The sequence below is a fragment of the Apodemus sylvaticus genome, unplaced genomic scaffold, assembly GCF_947179515.1.
Source record: "Apodemus sylvaticus unplaced genomic scaffold, mApoSyl1.1 scaffold_153, whole genome shotgun sequence".
In the NCBI taxonomy this organism is placed as follows: Eukaryota; Metazoa; Chordata; class Mammalia; order Rodentia; family Muridae; genus Apodemus; species Apodemus sylvaticus.
This window is the reverse complement of record NW_026263111.1, coordinates 376,237-390,280: the sequence shown is the minus strand read 5'-3', so window position 1 is coordinate 390,280 and position 14,044 is coordinate 376,237.

Genomic DNA, 14,044 nt, shown 5'->3' with positions numbered 1-14,044 from the left:
GTTAACACCAATACTCTTCAAACTATTCCACAAAATAGAAACAGAAGGAACACTACCCAATTCCTTCTACGAAGCCACAATTCCGCTGATACCAAAGCCACAAAAAGATCCAACAAAGAAAGAGAACTTCAGACCAATTTCCCTTATGAACATCGATGCAAAAATACTCAATAAAATTCTTGCTAACCGAATCCAAAACACATCAAAACGATCATCCACCATGATCAAGTAGGCTTTATCCCGGGAATGCAGGGTTGGTTCAATATACGGAAATCCATCAATACAATCCACTACATAAACAAACTCAAATAACAAAACCACATGGTCATTTCATTGGATGCTGAAAAAGCATTTGACAAAATTCAGCATCCCTTCATGCTTAAAGTCTTGGAGAGAACAGGAATTCAAGGCCCATACCTAAACATAGTAAAAGCAATATACAGCAAACCGGTAGCCAGCATCAAACTAAATGGAGAGAAACTTGAAGCAATCCCACTGAAATCAAGGACCAGACAAGGCTGCCCCCTTTCTCCTTATCTTTTCAATATTGTACTTGAGGTACTAGCTCGGGCAATTCGACAACATAAGGAGGTCAAAGGGATACAAATTGGAAAGGAAGAAGTCAAACTATCATTATTTACAGACGACATGATCGTCTACCTAAGTGACCCAAAGAACTCCACTAGAGAGCTCCTACAGCTGATAAACAACTTCAGCAAAGTGGCAGGTTATAAAATCAACTCAAGCAAATCAGTGGCCTTCCTATACTCAAAGGATAAGCAGGCTGAGAAAGAAATTAGGGAAATGACCCCCTTCACAATAGCCTCAAACAGTATAAAGTATCTTGGGGTGACCCTTACCAAACATGTGAAAGATCTGTATGACAAGAACTTCAAGACTCTGAAGAAGGAAATGGAAGAAGACCTCAAAAAATGGGAAAACCTCCCATGCTCATGGATCGGTAGAACCAATATAGTTAAAATGGCCATTCTGCCTAAAGCACTATACAGATTCAATGCAATACCCATCAAAATCCCAACTCAATTCTTCACAGAGTTAGAAAGAGCAATTATCAAATTCATCTGGAACAACAAAAAACCCAGGATACCTAAAACTATTCTCAGCAACAAAAGAAAATCTGGGGGAATCAGTATCCCTGACCTCAAGCAATACTACAGAGCAATAGTGTTAAAAACTGCATGGTGTTGGTACAGTGACAGACAGGAGGATCAATGGAACAGGATTGAAGATCTAGAAATGAACCCACACACCTATGGCCACTTGATCCTTGACAAAGAGGCTGAAAACATCCAATGGAAGAAAGATAGCCTTTTCAACAAATGGTGCTGGTTCAACTGGAGGTCAGCATGCAGAAGAATGCGAATTGATCCATCCTTGTCTCCTTGTACTAAGCTCAAATCCAAATGGATCAAGGACCTCCACATAAAGCCAGACACTCTGAAGCTAATAGAAAAGAAACTGGGGAAGAACCTTGAGGACATCGGTACAGGGAGAAAGTTTCTGAACAGAACACCAATAGCGTATGCTCTAAGAGCAAGAATTGACAAATGGGACCTCATGAAATTACAAAGTTTCTGTAAGGCAAAGGACACCATCAAGAGGAAAAATCGGCAACCAACAAATTGGGAAAAGATCTTCACCAATCCTACATCATATAGAGGGCTAATATCCAATATATATAAAGAACTCAAGAAGTTAGACTCCAGAAAACCAAACAACCCTATTAAAAAATGGGGTACAGAGTTAAACAAAGAATTCTCACCTGAAGAACTTCGGATGACGGAGAAGCATCTTAAAAAATGCTCAACTTCATTAGTCATCAGGGAAATGCAAATCAAAACAACCCTAAGATTTCATCTTACACCAGTCAGAATGGCTAAGATTAAAAACTCAGGAGACAGCAGCTGTTGGAGAGGGTGTGGAGAAAGATGAACACTCCTCCACTGCTGGTGGGGTTGCAAATTGGTAAAACCACTCTGGAAATCAGTCTGGCGGTTCCTCCGAAAACTGGGCACCTCACTTCCAGAAGATCCTGCTATACCACTCCTGGGCATATACCCAGAAGACTCCCCTCCATGTAATAAGGATACATGTTCTACTATGTTCATAGCAGCCCTATTTATAATTGCCAGATGCTGGAAAGAACCCAGGTATCCCTCAACAGAAGAGTGGATGCAAAAAATGTGGTATATCTACACAATGGAGCACTATTCAGCCATTAGAAACAATGAATTCATGAAATTCTTAGGCAAATGGATGGAGCTAGAGAATATCATACTAAGTGAGGTAACCCAGACTCAAAAGGTGAATCATGGTATGCACTCATTAATAAGTGGATATTAACCTAGAAAACTGGAATACCCAAAACATAATCCACACATCAAATGAGGTACAAGAAGAAAGGAGGAGTGGCCCCTGGTTATGGAAAGACTCAGTGAAACAGTATTTAGCAAAACCAGAACGGGGAAGTGGGAAGGGGTGGATGGGAGGACAGGGGAAGAGAAGGGGGCTTTCGGGACTTTCGGGGAGTGGGGGGGCTAGAAAAGGGGAAATCATTTGAAATGTAAATAAATTATATCGAATAAAAAAGAAGTCAACACTAAAAAAAAATAAGACAAAAAAAAAAAAGGAGTGGGAGTGGATGGGTTGGTGAGCAGGGAGAAGGGTTTATGGGATAGTGTGTTTTCAGAGGGGAAACCAGGAATGCAGATAATATTTAAAATGTAAATAAAGAAAATATTTAATTTAAAAAACGTAAAAAAAAAGAAAGAAAGAAAATTCTCCTGTGGGTTCTCTTTTGAGGCTACACGTTTAGACGTACACGTCACACCAAATCTTTTCGAGTTACAACATGTTGTTTAGGAGATACAAGCTAATTTTTTACGATGCATTCTTTCTTCTCGTAAAGTGTTTCCAATCTGTACTTATTTGTCTTTAATCTGCAAAATTGTATTTCCTTATAACGTGGGATTCTTACATATTCTTTCGAGAGAAAACTCTCCTGTGCCTTCTCTTTTGAGGCTCCACGCTTACACATACACGCAACACCAAAGCTTTTCGAGTTACAACATGTTGTTTAGGAAAAAGAAGATGAATTCGCACGATGGGGGATTTCCTTAAAACGTGGTTTTCTGAAAAATTTGGACGAAAGAAAATTCTCCTGTGGGTTCTCTTTTGAGGCTACATGTTTAGAAGTACACCCCACGCCAAACCTTTTCGAGTTACAACGTGTTGTTTAGGAGATACAAGCTAATTTTGTACGATGCGTTAATTCTTCTCGTAAAGTGTTTCCAAAACGTACGTATTTGTCTTTACTCTGCAACACTGTATTTCCTTATAACATGGTATTCTTACATATTCTTTCGAGAGAAAACTTTCCTTTGCATTCCCTTTTGAGGCTACACATTTAGACATACAGGCAACACCAATGCTTTTCGAATTACAACGTCTTGTTTATGAAAAACAAGATAATTTCGCACAATGCGGGATTTCCTTAAACCATTGTGTTCTGACAAATTTTGAGGAAAGAAAATTCTCCTGTGGGTTCTCTTTTGATGCTACACGTTTAGACGTGCACGCCACACCAAATCCTTTCCAGTTACCAAGTGTTTAGGAGATACAAGCTAATTTTGTACTATGTGTTATTTCTTCTCTTAAAGTGTTTCCAATAAGTATGCATTTGTCTTTACTCTGCAACACTCTATTTCCTTATAACATTGTATTCTTACATGTTCTTTCAAGAGAAAACTCTCCTGGGAGTTCTCTTTAGAGGCTACACGCTTAGACATACACGCAACACCAAAGCTTTTCGAGTTACAACGTGTTGTTTAGGAAAAACAAGATAATTTCACACGATGCGGGATTTCCTTAAAACGTGGTTTTCTGACAAATTTTGACGAAAGAAAATTCTACTGTGTCTTCTCATTTGAGGCTACAAGTTTAGACGTACACGCCACACTGAATCTTTTCGAGTTACCACGTGTTGTTTAGGAGATACAAGCTAATTTTTTACGATGTGTTATTTCTTCTCGTAAAGTGTTTCCCATACATACGTATTTGTCTTTACTCTGCAACACTGTATTTCCTTATAACGTGGTATTCTTATATATTCTTTCGAGAGAAAACTCTCCTGTCCGTTCTCTTTTGAGGCCACACGTTTAGACATACACGCAACACCAAAGCTTTTCGAGTTATAACGTGTTGTTTAGGAAAAACAAGATAATTTCGCACAATGCGGGATTTCCTTAAAACGTGGTTTTCTGACAAATATTGACAAAAGAAAATTCTCCTGTGGGTTCTCTTTTGAGGCTACAAGTTTCAAATTACATGCCACACCAAATCCTTCGAGTTACAACGTGTTGTTTAGGAAATACAAGCTAATTTTGTACTATGTATTATTCCTTCTCGTAAAGTGTTTCCAATAAGTAAGTATCTGTCTTTACTCTGCAACACTGTATTTCCTTATAACGTGGTATTCTTACATATTCTTTCGAGAGAATACACTACTGTGCCTTCTCTTTTGAGGCTACACGCTTAGACATACACGCAACACCAAAGCTTTTCGAGTTACAACGTGTTGTTTAGGAAAAACAAGATGATTTCGCACGATGCAGGACTTCCTTAAAACGTGGTTTTCTGAAAAAAATTTGACGAAAGAAAATTCTCTTGTGGGTTCTCTTTTGAGGCTACACGTTTAGATGTAAACATCACACCAAATCTTTTCGAGTTACAACGTGTTGTTTAGGAGATACAAGCTAATTTTGTACCATGCGTTATTTCTTCTCATTAAGTGTTTCCAATACATAAGTATTTCTCTTTTCTCTGCAACACCGTATCCTTATTACGTGGTATTCTTACATATTCTTTCGAGAGAAAACTCTCCTGTGGGTTCTCTTTTGAGGCTACATGCTTAGACATACATGTAACACCAAAGCTTTTCGAGTTACAACGTGTTGTTTAGGAAAAACAAGATAAATTCGCACAATGCGGGATTTCCTAAAAACGTGATTTCTGAAAAATTTTGACGAAAGAAAATTCTCCTGTGGGTTCTCTTTTGAGGCTACACATTTAGACGTACACGCCACACCAAATCTTTTCGAGTTACAACGTGTTGTTTAGGAGATACAAGCTAATTTTGAACGATGCGTTATTTCATCTCTAAAAGTGTTTCCAATAAGTACCTATTTGTCTTTAGTCTGCAACGCTGTATTTCCTTAGAACGTGGTATTCTTACATCTTTTTTTTTTATTATTCGATATAATTTATTTATATTTCAAATGATTTCCCCTTTTCTAGCCCCCCCACTCCCTGAAAGTCCCGCAAGCCCCCTTCTCTTCCCCTGTCCTCCCACCCACCCCTTCCCACTTCCCCGTTCTGGTTTTGCTGAATACTGTTTCACTGAGTCTTTCCAGAACCAGGGGTATTCTTACATCTTATTTCGAGAGAAAACACTCCTGTACGTTCGCTTTTGAGGATACATGCTTAGACATACACGCAACACCAAAGCTTTTCAAGTTACAACGTGTTGTTTAGGAAAAACAAGATAATTTCACACGATGCGGGATTACCGTAAAACGTGGTTTTCTGACATATTTTGACGAAAGAAAATTCTCCTGTGGGTTCTCTTTTGAGGCTAAACATTTAGACGTACATGCCACACCAACTCTTTTCGAGTTACAATGTGTTGTTTAGGAGATACAAGCTAATTTTGTACGATGCGTTATTTCTTCTCATAAAGTGTTTCCAATATGTACGTATTTGTCTTTATTCTGCAATACTGTATTTCCTTATAACGTGGTATTCTTAAATATTCTTTCGAGAGAAAACTCTCCTGTGCGTTCTCTTTTGAGGCTACACGCTTAGACATACATGCCACACCAAATCTTTTCGAGTTACAACGTGTTGTTTAGGAGATACAAACTAATTTTGAACGATGTTTTATTTCTTCTCGTAAAGTGTTTCCAATACATACGTATTTGTCTTTATTCCGCAATACTGTATTTCCTTATAACGTGGTATTCTTACATATTCTTTCGAGAGATAACTCTCCTCTGCGTTCTCTTTTGAGACTACACGCTTAGACATACACGTAACACCAAAGCTTTTCGAGTTACAACGTGTTGTTTAGGAAAATCAAGATAATTTCGCACAATGCGGGATTTCCTAAAAACGTGATTTCTGAAACATTTTGAAGAAAGAAAATTCTCCTCTGGGTTCTCTTTTGAGACTACACGTTTAGTCGTACACGCCACACCAAATCGTTTCGAGTTACAACGTGTTGTTAAGGAGATACAAGCTAATTTTGAACGATGCATTATTTCAACTCTAAAAGTGTTTCCAATACGTACGTATTTGTCTTTAGTCTACAACACTGTATTTCCTAGAACGTGGTATTCTTACATCTTCTTTCGAGAGAAAACTCTCCTGTGCATTCGCTTTTGAGGCTACATGCTTAGACATACACGCAACACCAAATCTTTTCAAGTTACAACGTGTTGTTTAAGAAAAACAAGATAATTTCACACGATGCGGGATTTCCTTAAAACGTGGTTTTCTGACATATTTTGACGAACAAAAATTCTCCTGTGGGTTCTCTTTTGAGGCTACACATTTAGACGTACATGCCACACCAAATCTTTTCGAGTTACAACGTGTTGTTTAGGAGATACAAGCTAATTTTGTATGATGCGTTATTTCTTCCCGTAAAGTGTTTACAATGTGTACATATTTGTCTTTATTCTGCAACACTGTATTTCCTTATAACGTGGTATTCTTACATGTTCTCTCGAGAGAAAACTCTCCTGTGGGTTCTCTTTTGAGGCTACACGTTTAGATGTACACGCCACACCAAATCTTTTTGAGTTACAACGTGTTGTTTAGGAGATACAAGCTAATTTTGAACGATGCATTATTTCTTCGTGTAGCCTCAAAAGAGAACCCACAGGAGAATTTTCTTTCATGAAAATTTGTCAGAAACCACGTTTTAAGGAAATCTCGCATCCTGCGAAATTATCTTGTTTTTCACAAACAAAATGTTGTAACACGAAAAGCTTTGGTGTGGCGTGTATGTCTACGCGTGTAGCCTCAAAAGAGAATGCAGAGGAGAGTTTTCTCTCGAAAGAATATGTAAGAATACCACGTTATAAGTAAATACAGTGTTGCAGAGTAAAGATAAATAGGTACAGATTGTAAATACTTTATGAGAAGAATTAATGCATGTTACAAAATTAGCTTGTATCTCCTAAACAACACCTTGTAACTCGAAAGGATTTGGTGTGGCATGTAGGTCTAAATGCTTAGCCTCATAAGAGAACCCACAGGAGAATTTTCTTTCCTTAGAACTTGTCAGAAAACCACGTCTTAAGGAAATCCCGCATCGTACGAATAAAAAAAATAACAATAAAAAAAATTCTAAAGAAAAGCAAATAAATTGTATCAAGCCTAAAAAAAGAAGAAAAAGAAAAAAAAGAAAAAAAAAGAATATGTAAGAATACCACGTTATAAGGAAATAAAGTGTTGCAGATTAAAGATAAATAGGTACGTATTGTAAATACTTTATGAGAAGAAATAACGCATGGTACAAAGTTAGCTTGTATCTCCTAAACAACACCTTGTAACTCGAAAGATTTTGGTGCGGCGTGTACGTGGAATCGTGTAGCCTCATAAGAGAACCCACAGGAGAACTTTCTTACGTCAAAATTTTTTCAGAAAACCACGTTTTATGGAAATCTCACATCCTGAGAAATTATCTTGTTTTTCCTAAACAGCACGTTGTAACTCGAAAAGATTTGGTGTGGCTCGTACGTCTAAACGTGTAGCCTCCAAAGTGAACCCACAGGAGAATTTTCTTTCATCAAAATTTGTCAGAAACCACGTTTTAAGGAAATCTCACATCGTGTGAAATTATCTTGTTTTTCCTAAACAACACGTTGTAACTCGAAAAGCTTTGGTGTTGCGTGTTTGTCTAAGCGTGTAGCCTCAAAAGAGAATGCACAGGAGAGTTTTCTCTCAAAAGAATATGTAAGAATACCACGTTATAAGGAAATACAGTGTTGCAGAGTAAAGACAAATAAGTACGTATTGGAAACACTTTACGAGAAGAAATAATGCATCGTACAAAATTTTTCCTAAACTACATGTTGTAACTTGAATAGCTTTGGTGTTGCCTGTATGTCTAAGTGTGTAGCCACAAAAGGGAACGCACAGGACAGTTTTCTATCGAAAGAATATGTAAGAATACCACGTTATAAGGAAATACAATGTTGCAGAGTAAAGACAAATACGTACGTATTGGAAACACTTTATGAGAAGAATTAACACATTGTAAAATATTAGCTTGTATCTCCTAAACAACACGTTGTAACTCGAACAGATTTGGTGTGGCGTGTACGTCTAAACATGTAGCCTCAAAAGAGAACCCACAGGAGAACTTTCTATTGTCAAATTTTTCACAAAACCACGTTTATGGAAATCTCGCATCGTGCGAAATTATCTAGTTTTTCCTAAACAACACGTTGTAACTCGAAAAGCTTTGGTGTTGCTTGTATGTCTAAACATGTAGCCTCAAAAGAGAACGCTCAGGAGAGTTTTCCCTCGAAAGAATATGTAAGAATACCACGTTATAAGGAAATACAGTGTTGCAGAGAAAGACAAATACGTACGTATTGGAAACAATTTACGAGAAGAAATAACACATCGTACAAAATTAGCCTGTATCTCCTAAACAACACGTGGTAACTCGAAAGGATTTGGTGTGGCGTGCATGTCTAAACGTGTAGCATCATAAGACAACCCACAGGAGAATTTTCTTTCTTCAAAATTTGTCAGAACACAACGGTTTAAGGAAATCCGAGAACGCACAGGAGAGTTTTCTCTTGAAATAATATGTAAGAATACCACGTTATAAGGAAATACAGTGTTGCAGAGTAGAGGCAAATACATACTTATTGGAAAAACTTAAACTTTACGAGAAGAAATAATGCATCGTAAAAAAAATAGCTTGTATCTCCTAAACAACATGTTGTAACTTAAAAAGATTTGGTGTGGCCTGTACGTCTAAACGTGTAGTCTCAAATGAGAACCCATAGGAGAATTTTCTCCCCTTGGTTTTCTCCCCCGTGGTTTTCCTAAACAACACATTGTAACTCGAAAAGCTTTGGTGTTGCGTGTATGTCTAAGCGTGTAGCCTCAAATGAGAACGCACAGGAGAGTTTTCTCTCGAAAGAATATGTAAGAATACCGCGTTATAAGGAAATACAGTGTTGCAGAGTAAAGACATATTTTTACTTATTAGAAAAACTTTCCGAGAAGAAATAACCTATCGTACAAAATTAGCTTGTATCTCCTAAACAACACGTTGTACCTTAAAAAGATTAGATGTGGCCTGTACGTCTAAACGTGTAGCCTCAAAAGAGAGCCCATAGGAGAATTTTCCTTGGTCAAAATTTGTCAGAAAACCACTTATTAAGGAAATCCCGCATCGCGCGAAATTATATTGTTTTTCCTAATCAACACGTTGTAACGCGAAAAGCTTTGGTGTTGCCTGTATGTCTAAGCGTGTAGCCTCAAAGGGGAACACACAGGAGAGTTTTCTCTCGAAAGAATATGTAAGAATACCACGTTATAAGGAAATACAATGTTGCAGACTAAAGGCAAATATGTACGTATTGGAAACACGTTACGAGAAGAAATAACGCATCGTAGAAAATTAGCTTGTATCTCCTAAACAACACGTTGTAACTCGAAAGGATTTGGTGTGGCGTGTACGTCTAAACGTGTAGCCTCAAAAGAGAACACACAGGACAATTTTCTTTCGTCAAAAATTTTCAGAAATCCACGTTTTAAGGAAATCCCGCATCGTGCGAAATTATGTTGTTTTTCCTAAACAACACATTGTAACTCGAAAAGCTTTGGTATTGCGTGTATGTCTAAGCGTGTAGCCTCAAAAGACAACACACAGGAGAGTTTTCTCTCGAAAGAATATGTAAGAATACCACGTTATAAGGGAATACAGTGTTGCAGAGTAAAGACAAATACGTATGTATTGGAAACCCATAAACTTTACGAGATGAAATAAAGCATCGTAAAAAATTAGCTTGTATCTCCTAAACAACACGTTGTAACTCGAAAAGATTTGGTGTGGTGTGTACGTCTAAACGTGTAGCCTCAAAAGAGAACACATAGGACAATTTTCTTTCATCAAATTTTGTCAGAAAACCACGTTTTAAGGAAATCACGCATCGTGAGAAATTATCTAGATCTTCCTAAACAACACGTTTTAACTCGAAAAGCTTTGGTGTTGGGTGTATGTCTAAGCATGTAGCCCCAAAAGAGAAGGCAGAGGAGAGTTTTTTCTCGAAAGAATATGTAAGAATGACACGTTATAAGGAAATACAGTGTTGCAGAGTAAAGACAAATACTTATTTATTGGAAAAACTTTACAAGAAGAAATAACGCATCGTACAAAATTAGCTTGTATCGCCTAAACAACACGTTGTAACTTAAAAAAGATTTGGACTGGCCTGTACGTCTAAACGTGTAGTCTCAAAAGAGAACCCATAGGAGAATTTTCTTTGGTCAAAATATGTCAGAAAACCACGTATTAAGGAAATCCCTCATTGTGCGAAATTATCTGGTTTTTCCTAAACAACACATTGTAAAGCGAAAAGCTTTGGTGTTGCGTGTATGTCTAAGCGTGTAGCCTCAAAAAAGGATGCACAGGAGAGTTTTTTCTCGAAAGAATATGTAAGAATACCACGTTATAAGGAAATACAGTGTTGCAGACTAAAGCCAAATTCGTACGTATTGGAAACACTTTACTAGAAGAAATAACGCATCGTACAAAATTAGCTTGTATCTCCTAAACAACACGTTGTAACTCGAAAAGATTTGGTGTGGCGTGTACGTCTAAACGTGTAGCCTCAAAAGAGAACCCACAGGAGAATTTTCTTTCGTCAAAATTTTTCAGAAACCACGTTTTATGGAAATCTCGCATCCTGAGAAATTATCTTGTTTTTCCTAAACAGCACGTTGTAACTCGAAAAGATTTGTTGTGGCGTGTACGTCTAAACATGTAGCCTCAAAAGAGAACCCACAGGAGAATTTTCTTTCATCAAAATTTGTCAGAAATCCACGTTTTAAGGAAATCCCGCATTGTGCGCAATTATCTTGTTTTTCATAAACAAAACATTGTAACTCTAAAAGCTTTGGTGTTGGGTGTATGTGCAAGTGTGTGGCCTCAAAAGAGAATGCACAGGAGAGTTTTCTCTCGAAAGAATATGTAAGAATACCACGTTATAAGGAAATACATTGCTGCAGAGTAGAGGCAAATACATACGTATTGGAAACATATTATGAGAAGAAATAATGCATGGTACAAAATTAGCTTGTATCTCCTAAACAACACGTGGTAACTCAAAAATATTTGGTGTGGTGTGTACGTCTAAATGTGTAGCCTCAAAAGAGAACCCACAGGAGAATTTTCTTACGTCAAAATTTGTCAGAAAACCACATTTTAAGGAAATCCCGCATCGTGCAAAATTATCTTGTTTTTCCTAATCAACACGTTGTAACTCGAAAAGCTTTGGTGTTGTGTGTATGTCTAAGCGTGTAGCCTCCAAAGAGAACGCACAGGATAGTTTTCTCTCGAAAGAATATGTAAGATACCATGTTATAAGGAAATACAGTTTTGCAGAGTAAAGACAAATACTTATTTATTGGAAAAACTTTACGAGAAGAAATAACGCATCATAAAAAATTAGCTTGTATCTCCTAAACAACACGTTGTAACTCAAAAAGATTTGGTTTGGCATGTACGTCTAAACGTGTAGCCTCAAAAGAGAACCCACAGGAGAATTTTCTTTCGCCAAATTTGTCAGAAAACCATGTTTTATGGAAATCCCGCATCATGTTAAATTATCTTGTTTTTCCTAAACAACACGTTGTACCTCAAAAAGCTTTGGTGTTGTGTGAATGTCTAAGCGTGTAGCCTCAAAAGAGAATGCACAGAAGAGTTTTCTCTCGAAAGAACATGTAAGAATACCACATTATAAGGAAATACAGTTTTGCAGAGTAAAGACAAATACGTATGTATTTGAAACACTTTATGAGAAGAAATAACGCATCGTAAAAAATTAGTTTGTATCTCCTAAACAACACGTTGTAACTCGAAAAGATTTGGTGTGGCATGTACGTCTAAATGTGTAGCCTCAAAAGAGAACCCACAGGAGAATTTTCTTTCGTCAAAATTTGTCAGAAAACCACTTATTAAGGAAATCCCGCATCGTGCGAAACTATCTTGTTTTTCCTAAACAACACGTTGTAACTCAAAAAGATTTGGTGTGGTGTGTACGTCTAAACGTGTAGCCTTAATAGAGAACCCACAGGAGAATTTTCTTTCATCAAAATTTGTCAGAAAACCACGTTTTAAGGAAATCCCGCATCGTGGGAAATTATCTTGTTCTTCCTAAACAACACATTGTAACTCGAAAAGCTTTGGTGTTGCGTGTATGTCTAAGCGTGTAGCCTCAAATGAGAACGCACAGGAGAGTTTTCTCTCGAAAGAATATGTAAGAATACCACGTTATAAGGAAATACAGTGTTGCAGAGTAAAGACATATTTTTACTTATTAGAAAAACTTTCCGAGAAGAAATAACCTATCGTACAAAATTAGCTTGTATCTCCTAAACAACACGTTGTACCTTAAAAAGATTAGGTGTGGCCTGTACGTCTAAACGTGTAGCCTCAAAAGAGAACCCATAGGAGAATTTTCCTTGGTCAAAATTTGTCAGAAAACCACTTATTAAGGAAATCCCGCATCGTGCGAAACTATCTTGTTTTTCCTAAACAACACATTGTAACTCGAAAATCTTTGGTGTTGCGTGTATGTCTAAGCATGTAGCCTCAAAAGAGAAAGCACCGGAGAGCTTTCTCTCGAACGAGTATGTAAGAATACCACGTTATAAGGAAATACATTGTGACAAATTAAAAATAAATTAGTTCCTTTTGGAAACACTTAAACTTTACAAGAAGATATAAAGCATCGTAAAAAATTAGCTTGTATCTCCTAAACAACACGTTGTAACTCGAAAACATTTGGTGTGGCGTGTACGTCTAAACGTTTAGCCTCAAATGAAAACCCACAGGAGAATTTTCTTTCCTCAAAATTTGTCAGAAAACCACGTTTTAAGGAATTCCCGCATCGTGCGAAATTATCTTGTTTCTCCTAAACAACACGTTCTAACTCGAAATGCTTTGGTGTTGCGTGTATGTCTAAGCGTGTAGCCTCAAAAGAGAATGCACAGGAGAGTTTTCTCTCGAAAGAATATGTACGAATACCATGTTATAAGGAAATACAGTGTTGTAGAGTAAAGACAAATGTGTAAGTATTGGAAACACTTTAGGAGATGAAATAATGCATCGTACAAAATTAGCTTGTATCTCCTAAACAACACGTTGTAACTCGAAAAGATTTGGTGTGGCGTGTACGTCTAAACATGTAGCCTCAAAAGAGAACCCACAGGAGAATTTTCTTTCGTCAAAATTTGTCAGAAAACCACGTTTTAAGGAAATCCCGCATTGTGCGCAATTATCTTGTTTTTCATAAACAAAACATTGTAACTCGAAAAGCTTTGGTGTTGGGTGTATGTGTAAGCGTGTAGCCTCAAAAGAGAATGCACAGGAGAGCTTTCTCTCGAAAGAATATGTAAGAATACCACGTTATAAGGTAATATATTGCTGCAGAGTAAAGACAAATACATACGTATTGGAAACATATTATGAGAAAAAATAACGCATGGTACAAAATTAGCTTGTATCTCCTAAACAACACGTGGTAACTCAAAAAGATTTGGTGTGGCGTGTACGTCTAAATGTGTAGCCTCAAATGAGAACCCACAGGAGAATTTTCTTACGTCAAAATTTGTCAGAAAACCACATTTTAAGGAAATCCCGCATCGTGAGAAATTATCCTGTTTTTCCTAATCAACACGTTGTAACTCGAAAAGCTTTGTTGTTGCATGTATG